The sequence below is a fragment of the Sus scrofa genome, chromosome 11 (assembly GCF_000003025.6).
Source record: "Sus scrofa isolate TJ Tabasco breed Duroc chromosome 11, Sscrofa11.1, whole genome shotgun sequence".
Lineage (NCBI taxonomy): Eukaryota > Metazoa > Chordata > Mammalia > Artiodactyla > Suidae > Sus > Sus scrofa.
This window is the reverse complement of record NC_010453.5, coordinates 63,561,186-63,573,898: the sequence shown is the minus strand read 5'-3', so window position 1 is coordinate 63,573,898 and position 12,713 is coordinate 63,561,186.

The following is a 12,713-nucleotide window of genomic DNA, read 5'->3' as shown; positions in this document are numbered from 1 at the left end:
AGCCAAATGAGAGCCACGTCTGCAACCTACACCACAGCTCACAGCAAAGCCAGATCCTTAACCCACTGAGTGAGGCCTGGGATCGAACCAGAGTCCTCATGGATGCTAGTCAGATTCATTTCCACTGAAAGCCACGACAGGAACTCTGGACGCCCCTCCTTGAATGACCCAGCACTGCCAGGGCTTATGGGGTCTTCAGTCTGACCTCATTCTGAAGGAAAAAGGCACTGCGCATTCATTCATTCATCTTGCTGTTATTGCTCGTGATCCCCCAGTGTGGATTTTGAAAACTGTCAACAGTCCAACAGATCACCCCTCTTTGCTGAAGGATCTGTGCACAACTGTCCCCTGCTGTCCCTTTCCCTTGGCCTGAGCCATCTCCCAGTCTTACTCGGTGGACACAGCTCTTTCAGTGCCACAGGCAGGCCTCTCCCAGGCTACCAGTTGCCTCAGGAATGTAAGGTTTGGCGTCTGGCCAGTCTTGTTTCTGAACCCATGGTCCCCTTTCTTTGCCAAGGTGGTGGTGGTAGGGGGTAATGACACGGGCATATCTCCCCTCCAGGCCTGGCAGCTTCTCCTTTGCAAACTTTTGAACTCTGCAACCTGGCCCTAGAGTTCGGGAAGCTGGGGAGGATTAAACCATGAGAGGGAGGTAAAGAAAGAGCCACAGCTGTGGGCCTGAGACAGGACCCTGAGATCCAGTCCCAAGTCTTCCATTTGCTGGCAAAGTGATCTTGGTAACCCGAGGAACAAAAACCAAGCAGGAGGCATCACTCTCCCAGACTTCAGACAAGATTGCAAAGCTACAGTCATCACGACAGCGTGGTACTGGTACCAAAACAGACATACGGACCAATGGAACAGAATAGAGAGCCCAGAAATAAACCCAGACACCTATGGCCAATTAACCTTCTATAAAGGGGGCGAGAACATAAAATGGGAAAAGGTCTCTTCAGCAAATGGTCCTGGGAAAATTGGAGCGCTACATGTAAATCCGTGAAAATAGAATACACTCTCACACTATGCACAAAAATAAACTCACAATGGCTTAAAAACTTCAGCACAAGACCCCATAAAACTCCTGGAAGAGAACATAGGCAAAACATTCTCTGACTCAACTGTTACAAATGTTTTTTGAGCTCAGTCTCCCAAGGCAATAGAAGTTAAAACAAAAATAAACCAGTGGGACCTTATCAAACGTACAAGCTTTTGCACAGCAAAGGAAACAAACAAACAAACAAAGCCACCTTGTGGGCTTTTTGCCTCACTTCTGCTCAGAAACTTTGGCTGACGAAAGCAAATTAAATGTAAAACTGGGTAATAAAAAATATCAAAATGATAAAATGACGCAAAGGAGAGAGGAATCGATAATATCTTTTTCTGGACAGAATTTAATTACAGAGTGGGCCACCAGCTCTGTCTCGGAGTTTCTCAGCAGCTGAATGAACGCTAGGAATCCATCAGCTTTTACAATTAGCTTTGCTGCTGAACCTTCAAGTAACTTTGTGATACACAGTTGACCACTCGGGTCCTTCTATCGTTAGCGAGGGAACGGCGACAACCCTGGCCAGTATCTTCATCTATGGTTTGGCAATTGTAACTAAAAAACTCCAAGATGGAGTAAAGCTGTTTGTTTGTTTGTTTTGTTTCGGGAATTCAGAAAGATAAGATTGGTTTCCAAACAGAATGCTAATACACTGGCATTGGCCTGGAAATACAGAGAAAACAACATGGAATCAAAAATACTCACAGCTCCCGTCGGCGTGGCTCAGCAGAAATGAGTCCGACTAGCATCTCTGAGGACGCAGGCTCAATGCCTGGCCTCGCTAAATGGGTTAAAGGATCCGGCATTGCCGTCAGCTGTGGTGTAGGTCACAGATGCAGCTTGTATCCTGCATGGCTATGGCCGTGGCTGTGGTGTAGGCTAGAGGCTACAGCTCTGATTTAACCTCTAGCCTGGGAACCTCTATGTGCCTCAGGTGTGGCTCTCACAAGACAAAGAAAAACAAAAACCAAAAAACTTCCCAGTCCTCCTTAGCCTTTGGTTACTCCTTGAATTATCTTTTTGTTTTGACTGCACCTGTGGCAGGAGCCAGTTCCCCAGGCCAGGGATAGAACCAGCCTCACAGCAGTGATGAAGCTGAGTCCTTAACTTCTACGCCACCAGGGAACTCCACTCCTTGCATTACTTTTGGACAAAGAACAGTTTTATTTAGTACACAGTTTATATTTTTAAACGAACCAACCAGATTTCCCCAATCCATTTTAAATGATGAGAATTTCATTAGTCCTCGCGTGAAAACAGAAGCCATTTACTTAAGGTCTAATGACTCTATAAAACTTGAAAGTTTTTGACCCAGAGGCGAGTTGTCTCCTCTATTTTTGTGCCTGAAAAGACTTAACACAACCTGTCCTTTCCCTTCCAATGCAATGATATAATTTCAAAAACTCCGAAGATACTATGATTATGTTTCAAGCACTAAAGAAAGATGAAAGGATGAGTTCTTCCTGGACTCCTGATTTAGGAATTTTTTTTTTTTTTTTTTTTGCCTTTTATTTATTTTTTTTTGCAGGGAAAGCAAAATAGAGTTTGAAGAAAAGATAAAATTAGGAGCCACAGTAAATGATCTGTAAAGTCAGTGTAAGCTTTAAAGTTGCGGCTACATGTATGACGTGTCTGTTGCTGCGTAATGAACACACATAAAACTAGGAGGCTTGAAACAACACGCACTTATTATCCCATAGTTTTTGTGGGTCCCGAGTCGAGGCCCAGGACAGCTGGATCCCCTGCTCAGGTGCTCACAGGACCGCAATCAAGGTTTCAGCCAGGACTGGGGTCTCATCTAATACTTGAGGCGGGGGGGGTGGGGGGTGTCCTCAGTTCCTTGCTCCCTGGGCCTTTACTAGCAAGGTTGCTGGTTTCCTAAAGCCAGCAAGGGAGAGGCAGTCTCAGTAAGATGAGAATTACAATCATACCTAATGTAGTCTCCTGTTTGCATTATCTTGGTTGTATTCAATAAGTTAGAAGCAGAGTTCCCTGGTAGTTTAGCAGGTTAAGGAGCCAGCACTGTCACAGCTGTGGCTCAGGGTGCTGCTGTGGCGAGGGTTCAATCCCGAGCCTGGGGACTTCTGCCTGCTGAGGGCTCAGCATCCCTCCCCGTAAATGTCAGAAGCAAGTCACAGGTGCCAGCCACCCACAGGTGAAGAGGAATATACAGCAGCGTGAAACCAGGAGGTAGGGACCATGGGAACCACCTTAGTACACAAAAGAGACAACTGCGTGTTGCCATCAATTTCAAATACAAGCTGCACAAACGATGGGGGACTGGCAATCACATTTCCAAAGCCAAACAAGCAGCAACCACTGTGGCCCCTGCTCCTCGATCTTCTTCTCGTCTGTTCTTCAGGGTCTCCTGCCAACACTATCCTCCCTTGCAGCTCTTCTTCCCTCGCTACCTGCCTTCAGTTTCTGGCAATTGCTTCCTCCTCGTTTCTGAAGTTTAAACTCTTGATTCTCACTGTCAGAGTTTGAATAAAAGCACCTCACCTGTGTCAGCTGGAGATGAACACTTGCCACCTGCCTCTACACGAATTGAATCACGAGCCACTGCAGCTTCTGACCATCAGCACCCCCTGAAATGAGCTCAGGGTGGAGACCAGGAAGGAGGTGCTTTGTACTCTGGGAAAACTGGCAGAACAGGGCCTCAGATAGGTATTTTCAGGAGAAGATTTTATGAACCTAATTCTTGCATCTCCTCGTATGTAAAAAAACAAAAACAAAAACAAAAACCATTAAAATCCTTCATCAATGGAGTTCCCGTTGTGGTGCAGTGGTTGATGAGTCTGACTAGGAACCATGAAATTGCAGGTTCGATCCCTGGCCTTGCTCAGTGGGTTAAGGATCTGGCGTTGCCATGAGCTGTGGCGTAGGTCTCAGATGCAGCTCGGATCCCGAGTTGCTGTGGCTGTGGCTGTGGCTGGCAGAAACAGCTCCGATTGGACCCCTAGCCTGGGAGCCTCCATATGCCGAGGGAGCTGCCCTAGAAAAGGCAAAAAAAAAAAAAAGACCAAAAAAAAAAAAAAAAAAACTTCATCAAGATGTCTGCTCCTCTGACTAGCAGCAACCTTCTGCAAATTCTGTGCTGGATGGCATGTACCTCCCCGCTTCACCAAAATCACATATACCTCCCGCCCTACCTCTTGGCAGTGGTGTTTCAGAGCTCTCTGAAATGCTGCCTCATGGGTTATAGGCCTCACTGTGCCCCCAATATAACTGAACTCACAGCTTTCAAGATGTGCTTTTTTTTCCCCAGTCAAAGCATGAAATTGGTGCTGAAACTTGGCCCCTGTCTGCCATTGCCAAATAGCAATGTGGAGACAGAGTTTTGGGTGAAGGAGAAAAAGTCAGCTTTATTTGCTTTATTCGCCATGGCAAAGGGGGCCACGGGAGGCTAATGCCTTAAAGACTGTGCCCCTCTTGGGAGAGACTGGGAGGCAGTTTTATAGTTTTGAGAGTGGAAAATAGGGCCGCAGATAAGCATCAGGGAAGAGACAAGCTCGACTTGTCTTTCAAAGCTGGTGGCTAGGGGCCCCGGGACTGGTTCTGGTGGTCCTCCTTCTTCCTGGAATGAAGATGCTTCATCAAGAAGTTCTTCCTTTTGCTGGGGGTTTCACTTCTGCAGAAAGGCTCAAAGGTATTGCTGTGCATGTTCCTTGAGGGGGAATCAGGACCCTGCCTCAAGCCTGCACTATTATTTCTTTTTTTTTTTTTTTGTCTTTTCTAGGGCCGCTCTGGAGGCATATGGAGGGTCCCAGGCTAGGGGTGGAATCGGAGCTGTAGCCTCCTCTGGACTACACCACAGCCACAGCAACGCAGGATCCGAGCCACGTCTGTGACTACACCACAGCTCATGGCATTGCCGGATCGTTAACCCACTGAGCAAGGGCAGGGATCGAACCCGCAACCTCATGGTTCCTAGTCGGATTCGTTAACCACTGTGCCACAACAGGAACCCCGAGGCTGCACTATTATCTCTTGAGGGCTCCTCCCTGGTCTCTGCATCCCCTCCCTTCGCCGATTAGCCACGGCCCTTTGGAACGCTGGGAAGATCCTGAGGCTGAGGCTTTTTCCCAAAAAGCAAGAAATGGGGGTAGCAGAAAGGCTTGTGTGCCCAGGAGCCCGCAGAGCGCCAGCTCAGTTACAAGATCATCTGTCTTCCCTCATCCTCAAAGGTCCTCAAGGGGCTTCTTCAAAAATAGCATCTTCTCTTCCTCCTTCCTTCTCTCGCTCTGTTTACCAATCCATCCACCCCCCGCCTTCCGACTCCCTGTTTTGAAGAGTTTCCCACTTTACCCACTCGAAGTCTCCTCTTTCATTCATTCCCCGAGGACCCAACGGGTTTGGGAAAAACTGAAAAACTTGCTGGTGCTCATTTCATGCTGAAGAGAGATGTGTTTTCCAGAGCCGAGCTCATCTCCGTGTGGCATCTCATCTCACTCAGGCCCAGATCTCAAAGTTTTTTTTTGTTTTGTTTTGTTTTTTTGTGGTGCAATGAGGTCATCTTGGTGCCTTTTAAGGTGACTCTCTGGGAGTTCCCGTTGTGGCTCAGTGGTTAACGAATCCGACTAGGAACCATGAGGTTGCAGGTTCAATCCCTGGCCTTGCTCAGTGGGTTAAGCATCTGGCGTTGCCGTGAGCTGTGGTGTAGGTCGAAGACGTGGCTTGGATCCCGCGTTGCTGTGACTCTGGGGTAGGCCGGTGGCTACAGCTCCGATATGACCCCCAGCCTGGAAACCTCCATATGCTGCAGGAACAGCCCAAGAAATGGCAAAAAGACAATAAATAAATAAATAAAGTGACTTTCTGCAATTAGTTCCTGAGTTAGGTCCCACCTCCCTGACTGCCTTTTGTCCAGCAGCTGTTTGTGTTTCCTTCTGGTCTAGGAAGCAGTTCTGAAGGCCACGCCCAGAAGCCATTGGACGAAATGACCTCGGTGCAGAAGCAAGAGCTTCCTTGCCCTACATGGTCCCCTGCATCCATCCTCTCTCCAGACCAACGAGAGAAATTTGCTGGGCTTTTTTTTTTTTTTTTTTTTTTCCTGCCTCATTCAAGGCCCTGACCGTTTTCCTTGCAATTGGGCTTTTCCATGTTTGACTCTTCCCACTTTGAAGTAAGAACAGACTTTTTAGTAAGAGCAATAAGGCACATTCAGGCGGACATTAGACGCCTAAGGATCTAGGGGTGCTTCACTCTTTTCCTTTCTTCATGCTTTGCAACTGTGATTAACTCAAGCACAGCCCACCCTTCACCATTTCTTGGTGCTTAATTAAGAAACATCGCAGAATTTTCTCCCTATTAGTTTCAGGCAGATTAGAAGGGGAAAAAAAATTTAGCAGATGCTAAAGAGTCTTTCCAACGATTTGCAGATTAGGAGAATGCCTTTATAGAGCTTCCAAAGTGTTCCCTGGCTGCTTCTGCCAGAGTTGAAAAGAATTTAGTGGCTGAGAACTTAATGAAAAGCCAAGAATGCTCTGACAAAGAACTCCTGGGCAGCTATTACTCTGGCTCCAAAGAGTTATTGCAAATTAAATTTTATCCGTGTCCTTTATGATCTATATCAGGCAGTGGGTGTAACAATATGACCGAAATATTCTTGTCTTACACTGTTAATAGAAGGGCACGTCCATTAATATACGTGTACCCAGCAGGAACCGTGAAATGGTGCGCTCCAGTTGGAAAGCTGGGTATCGTATTGGCAACTTCATAGGCAAAAGACAGGGTAAAAGCAATGTGAGTTTGGGGACAGGGTAATTACTGTCACCATCTGGTAACACAATTCTTTATCTGAACTCAAACCTCTTCTGCGTTTTAAACGCTGATGAGGCATCTTGCTAGGCGACCAAATGCAGGATTACTTTTTAAATGTTACCTTGAAATGTTGTCAAGATTGCCTTTGTCTAATAACACAATATCACATCTGGCATGATTGCCATCATGGTAAAGCAGACTCTTTTAATTGTATTTATTAAGCACTTTCCAAAGATGCATAATCACCAACATGAGTTGGCGTTAATAGAGAGTCATTAGTCAGCTCGGGCTTCAATATTTGTGGAAAAGTCAGGCTCAGCGAGAAACACATAGTGAATGGAAAGCAGGCACAAAGCACAAGATCCCTGCAGCCCACTCCTTCCCTGGATGGATGGGAGCAGTGCATTTCACAGTCGAGCTGCCTGGAGATTTCTGAGCACCTTCTCTCAAATATTTGGCATGAAATACCATGAGCTAAACAAGCACGAGGAACACAGCAGCTAAGGGGCGCCTGATGGGGAGAAATGGTATTTACTTTAATGACCGCGGCTTAGGAAATTGCCATATTCCACACTGGGTTAATAAAGGCTTAGGGCGAAGTGAAGAGGGAACGGCAGCCGGGCAGGACCACGAGCTGGAGGAAATGTCAAATGCCTTCTTCTAGTTGTCGCCGAAACGTCAGAACACTTCTCTCCCCTCCGCTCCTGGGTCCCCCGCCCCCCGCCCCCATCCCCAGGGCCAGAGCAGGGCTGGGGTAGAAAAGAATGACGATCGGGCTCATTCAGCAGCTCGCCTGGTATTTTCTGACAGCACGAGGATGATGGGGTGCTGCACACAGAGTACGAAATAGGAAGGCATGATGATAAAGCCGTAATTCAGTCAAGAAGTTAGATGATCTCTTAAATATCTCAGAGCCAGTGTGGTTTGTCTCGATGTCACCAAGATCCCGAGAGACGGAGCAACAACTTTGCTCGTCAATATTTTGCCTTGTTTCTTTCTTTTGAGTATGAGAAGTTTGGGAAAAAAACAACAACCCCCCCCCAGGTCTCCATTTGATCAATTTTTTTCTAGCCCGTGTATATTTATGTGCATATACATAGGGCTTAATGTATATCCTTCCAGAGCCATGCATGCTCCCTTACCCCAGGGTTGGTACAGGAAATACAATTTTAAAATCCTGGCAGAGGAAAAGCATATATGGAAATGAGATGATCCTTGACTATTTTTCATGCACTTTGCCTGCAGAGAAGCCCACACGAGACCATTATTTCCAAAAGTAGGCTCCTTCCTTCTTTTATGCGACTGCAGAGTGGGCAGAACTTGGCCTCCACTCAATCGGGGCTGTGGACCTCTTCGAGGACCCACACTGTGTTTCCAGCTCTGGTGATCTCCACATTTGTCTTTTCTTCCAGCTTTTTTTTTTTTTTTGTTGTTGTTGTTGTTGTTGCTATTTCTTGGGCCGCTCCCGCGGCATATGGAGGTTCCCAGGCTAGGGGTCGAATCGGAGCTGTAGCCACCGGCCTACGCCAGAGCCACAGCAACTCGGGATCCGAGCCGCGTCTGCAACCTACAGCACAGCTCACGGCAACGCCGGATCGTTAACCCACTGAGCAAGGGCAGGGACCGAACCCGCAACCTCATGGTTCCTAGTCAGATTCGTTAACCACTGCGCCACGACGGGAACTCCTCTTCCAGCTTTTATTGAGATACAATTGGCAGATAACATTGTGCAAGTTTAAGGTGCACCCTGTGCTGATAGGATACAGTTATATGTTGCAAAGTGATGACCACTGTAGCCTTAGCTAATATCCCTGTTACGTCACATCATGACCATTTTTTTTTTTTTTTATATGGGGAGAATATCTAAGATCTAGTCTCTGAGTTCCCTTTGTGGTTCAGCAGGTTAGGGACCCAACATAGCCTCCGTGAGGATGTGCATTCAATCCCTGGCCTTGCTTAGTGGGTTGAGGATCTGCCATTGCCGAAAGCTGCTGTGTAGGTTGCAGATGTGGCTTGGATCCCGTGTCGCTGTGGCTGTGGTGTAGGCTGGCAGCTACAGCTCCGATTTGACCCCTAGCCTGGGAACCTCCATATGCCATGGGTGCTGCCCTAAAAAGACAAAAAACAGAAAACAACAAAAAAACCCCTGTCATCAGTAACTCTTAAATTCTCTCACGTAAGGAGGGCAATGATGTGAGGTGAAAACCACCCATAAAAGGAGCTCTAACTCCAGGAAGAAGGAAGGCTCATGGTTCACCACACCCAGGTCTTTGTTTTAACTGAGAAAACCGTCACCTGGATTTCCATTCAGCTGGGTCTCGGTGTCATAATTTCGAGATGCAGTCAATTTAGTCAACAAAGCAGCCAGACTAGTTGGCTGTTTGAATTGACTAATTGTTGGGTTGTTTGGATTTATATATTGCATCTACTGGACCGCCTGAGCAGGCAATAAATTACAGACCAGACTAATGTGTAGGAGGAATCCCTGCGAGTCAGGAGAAGCTCTGTGGACGCCTTGCTTTCTGTGCATCCAATGCCTAACCCACATTGACAAACAGCAAGAAAGCAGATTTGGCACGCTGTTGCTGTTGTGGCATCCCAGCAGTTTTCAGTTCAGTGCTATGCAAGAAACCCAGAATTAGTCATTTATTTCCTTAGGGATTTTAATTTTGGAGTTCCCATTGTGGCTCAGCAGGTTAAGGACCTGACATTGTCTCCGTGAGGATGCGGGTTCGATCCCTGGCCTCCTCAGTGGGGTAAGGATCTGGCATTACTGTAAGCTACAGCGTGGGTTGAAGATGCTGCTCTGATCCAGTGTTGCCATGGCGGTGGCGCAGGCCAGCAGCTGCAGCGCCAGTTCAACCCCTAGTCTGGGAGCTTTCACATGCCGCAGGTGCAGCAAAACAAAACAAAAACCCCCGAACCCCTCAGGGTTTTCATTTTGAAAACAATTGAAAACAGAAAGCAACTAAATGGCACTACATCTCCGAATAAAGTTTTTAATGTCTATACTCTGAGCAAGTAAACATCTATGAATGCCTGTTCACACACTTGTTGCCAATTCTCAGAACACCCTTGGATAATTCAATTGCCTGTGTCATAAAAAAAAAAAAAAACAAATGAAATTGTCCTTATGATCTGTCACTTTTCTGTCACAGATCTTAGTTCCGATCACGGCTTTGCCTGAGTGACTGGGCAAGGTAATTAATCTCACTCTGTTTCATTTTATTCAGTATCAAACAAGCATTATTATTCATTCCTATGCCATGGCGATGATAGAAAGATCTGAGCAGAGGGCTTTGCTAAAATGAACTTTAAAATACAAATAAGTGCCCCCAACACGGCCTCCGTGTGGAGTGGGATCCTTTTAGGGTTCTGGCTTCCCCAGGTGATAAAAGACCTTCTCTTTGACTATTAAGCCTAGCGTGGCTCCCCTGTTGAACCCCTCAGCCACCTCCCACCATCCAACATCTCACTTACTGTCCCCAGACACATGGGGCTACACAGATCCCTCCTGGGCTGAGATCCTTGCATCTCCTTTTGCTCTTCCTGGGAAATCTCTGCCCCTAGACCTGTGCATGGCATCTCCTTTCCATTATGAGATCTCAGCCAGAGTGTCACCTGGGGAGGCTCTCCTGGTCCCCCCCACCTCCCACCCCCACCGCCCGCCTCCCCGGCTCCTTGGTCACTACCCCCTTTCTATTACCGCTCCCTCATGGCATCATGCTCTGGTACCCAAGCTGTGTCTGTCACCTTTTGAAAGAAGACTGTTGGAGTTTCACTGTGGCTCACTGCTAATGAACCTGACTAGTATCCATGAGGATGAGGGTTCAATCCCTGGCCTCGCTCAGTGGGTTAAGGATCTCACGTTGCCTTGAGCTGTGGTGTAGGCCAGCAGCTGCAGCTCCGATTTGACTTCTAGCCTGGGAACTTCTGTATGCCGTGGGTGTGGTCCTTAAAATATAAATAAAGAAAAAGAAAGAAAAGAAAGATGACTATTATTGCCTAAGTCAATTTTTTATTTTATTTTAAAACTCCGCTGACATTTGTTTCTAAAGAAGAGCAGGCACTTTATTTAAGGCAAACACCCTTCTGCGTGCCTTGCATCCAGTTTGTTCCTCTTCTTTCTGCTTCTCTCCAAACCTGGACACTTACCATGTAAAATTCCTTTTTCTTGGTCTGCTTTCTATTTCAAGGTGTGCAAGAGCACAAGCTTCTAAAGCAGGTTGCGAAGGCAGAGACACCTAATTCTTCCTGGCTTTGCTGTGCGCTCCATTTACGAGCCGACAAAATATGTTTGGTCTCAAGTTTCTATCAGCAAATTAATGTGTCCGTGGAATGGAGAGGTATTTGCACTAAATGCATTGGGAATGTCTGTTTGAACAGACAGAATTGTGGCTACATCTTTCTAGCTATTTTGCAAGTTAGTATTTTAAAAAGCAATGTCATCTCTCATATTTGTGTGTATATTTGGACCATCAGTCCATTTATCCAGAGAGAAAATTAAACACCGTTGACAAAAGTGACTGTTTTATTATTTTTTTTTCCAAAACCATTTGGAAGTTTTTCCTTGCCATGAAATTGGTTTCGGTTTATTTCCAAATAGTATTTGTTATAATCTAGTTTTTAGATGGAATTATCTTAAGGTTCTTTAGCAGTTTTGTAGAAATCACTTTTCTTAGTAGGAATGAGCATAGTAAAAATATGAGCTAAATTATAATGTTGCTTACTGTTAAATGTTATATTTGTAATAACTTTATTTATATGGATTCCTTTATTTATTTATTTATTTAGCTTTTTAGGGCCACAGGTGCATCACATGGAAGTTCCCAGGCTAGGGGTTGAAATGGAGTTACAGCTGCCAGCCTACACCACAGCCATTGCAATGCAAGATCTGAGCCTCGTCTGTGACCTATACCACAGCTCATGGCAACACCGGATCCTCAACCCACTGAGCGAGGTCAGGGATTGAACCTGCATCCTCATGTATACAGGTCAGTTTCATTACCGCTGAGCCACTAGGGGAGCACCTTAAAAGGGCGTTCTGGAAATGTGATGTATTTGTAACAATCGTGGTTAACTGCAGTAAAGAATACATACTTCCCAGCTGGTGGTTTTGACAACCAGTGATTGGCACCTAGACCAGGTTTAGCAATGAGCAGAAGTTTAATAAATATTTGCTAAATGAATCTTTAACATGCTGTGTAATATTTAGCATTCCTGAGAGCAGGGAACTTTCAGAAATATAAAAAGCAATGCAACTTGCTGAGTTTGCAAAGTGTTAGTCCTTTTACATATTACATTATTTTTCTGACCTCACTGACAAAGTATTGACATCAGTTATCAAGCGACTAAATTTTAGTTTTAAGAAACCAATACTGGAGTTCCTGTCGTGACGCAATGGAAATGAATCTGACTAGGAACCATGAGGTTGTGGGTTCGATCCCAGGCCTCGCTCAGTGGGTTAAGGATCTGGTGTTGCTGTGAGCTGTGGTGTGGGTCGCAGACATGGCTCGGATCCTGAGTTGCTGTGGCCGTGGTGTAGGCTAGCGGCTACAGGTCCGATTAGACCCCTAGCCTGGGAACCTCCATATGATGAGGGTTCGTCCTTGAAAAGACTGAAAAGACAAAAAAACAGAAAAAAAAAAAAAAGAAAAAAGAAAACCAATACAAAATAAGAGAGGTGCAGTATCTTTCATACAAGTTTGGAAAATGCTACATGTTCTAAATTTTTTTTGTATTTTGTTTTTTTTCTTTTTAATGGCTACAACTGTGGCTTATGGAAGTTCCTGGGCTAGGGGTTGAATGGACCCGCAGCTGCCGGCCTATGCCACAGTCAGAGCAACGCTGGGTCCCAGCCATGTCTGTGACCTACTCGGCAGCTTGTGGCAATGCCAGATGCTTA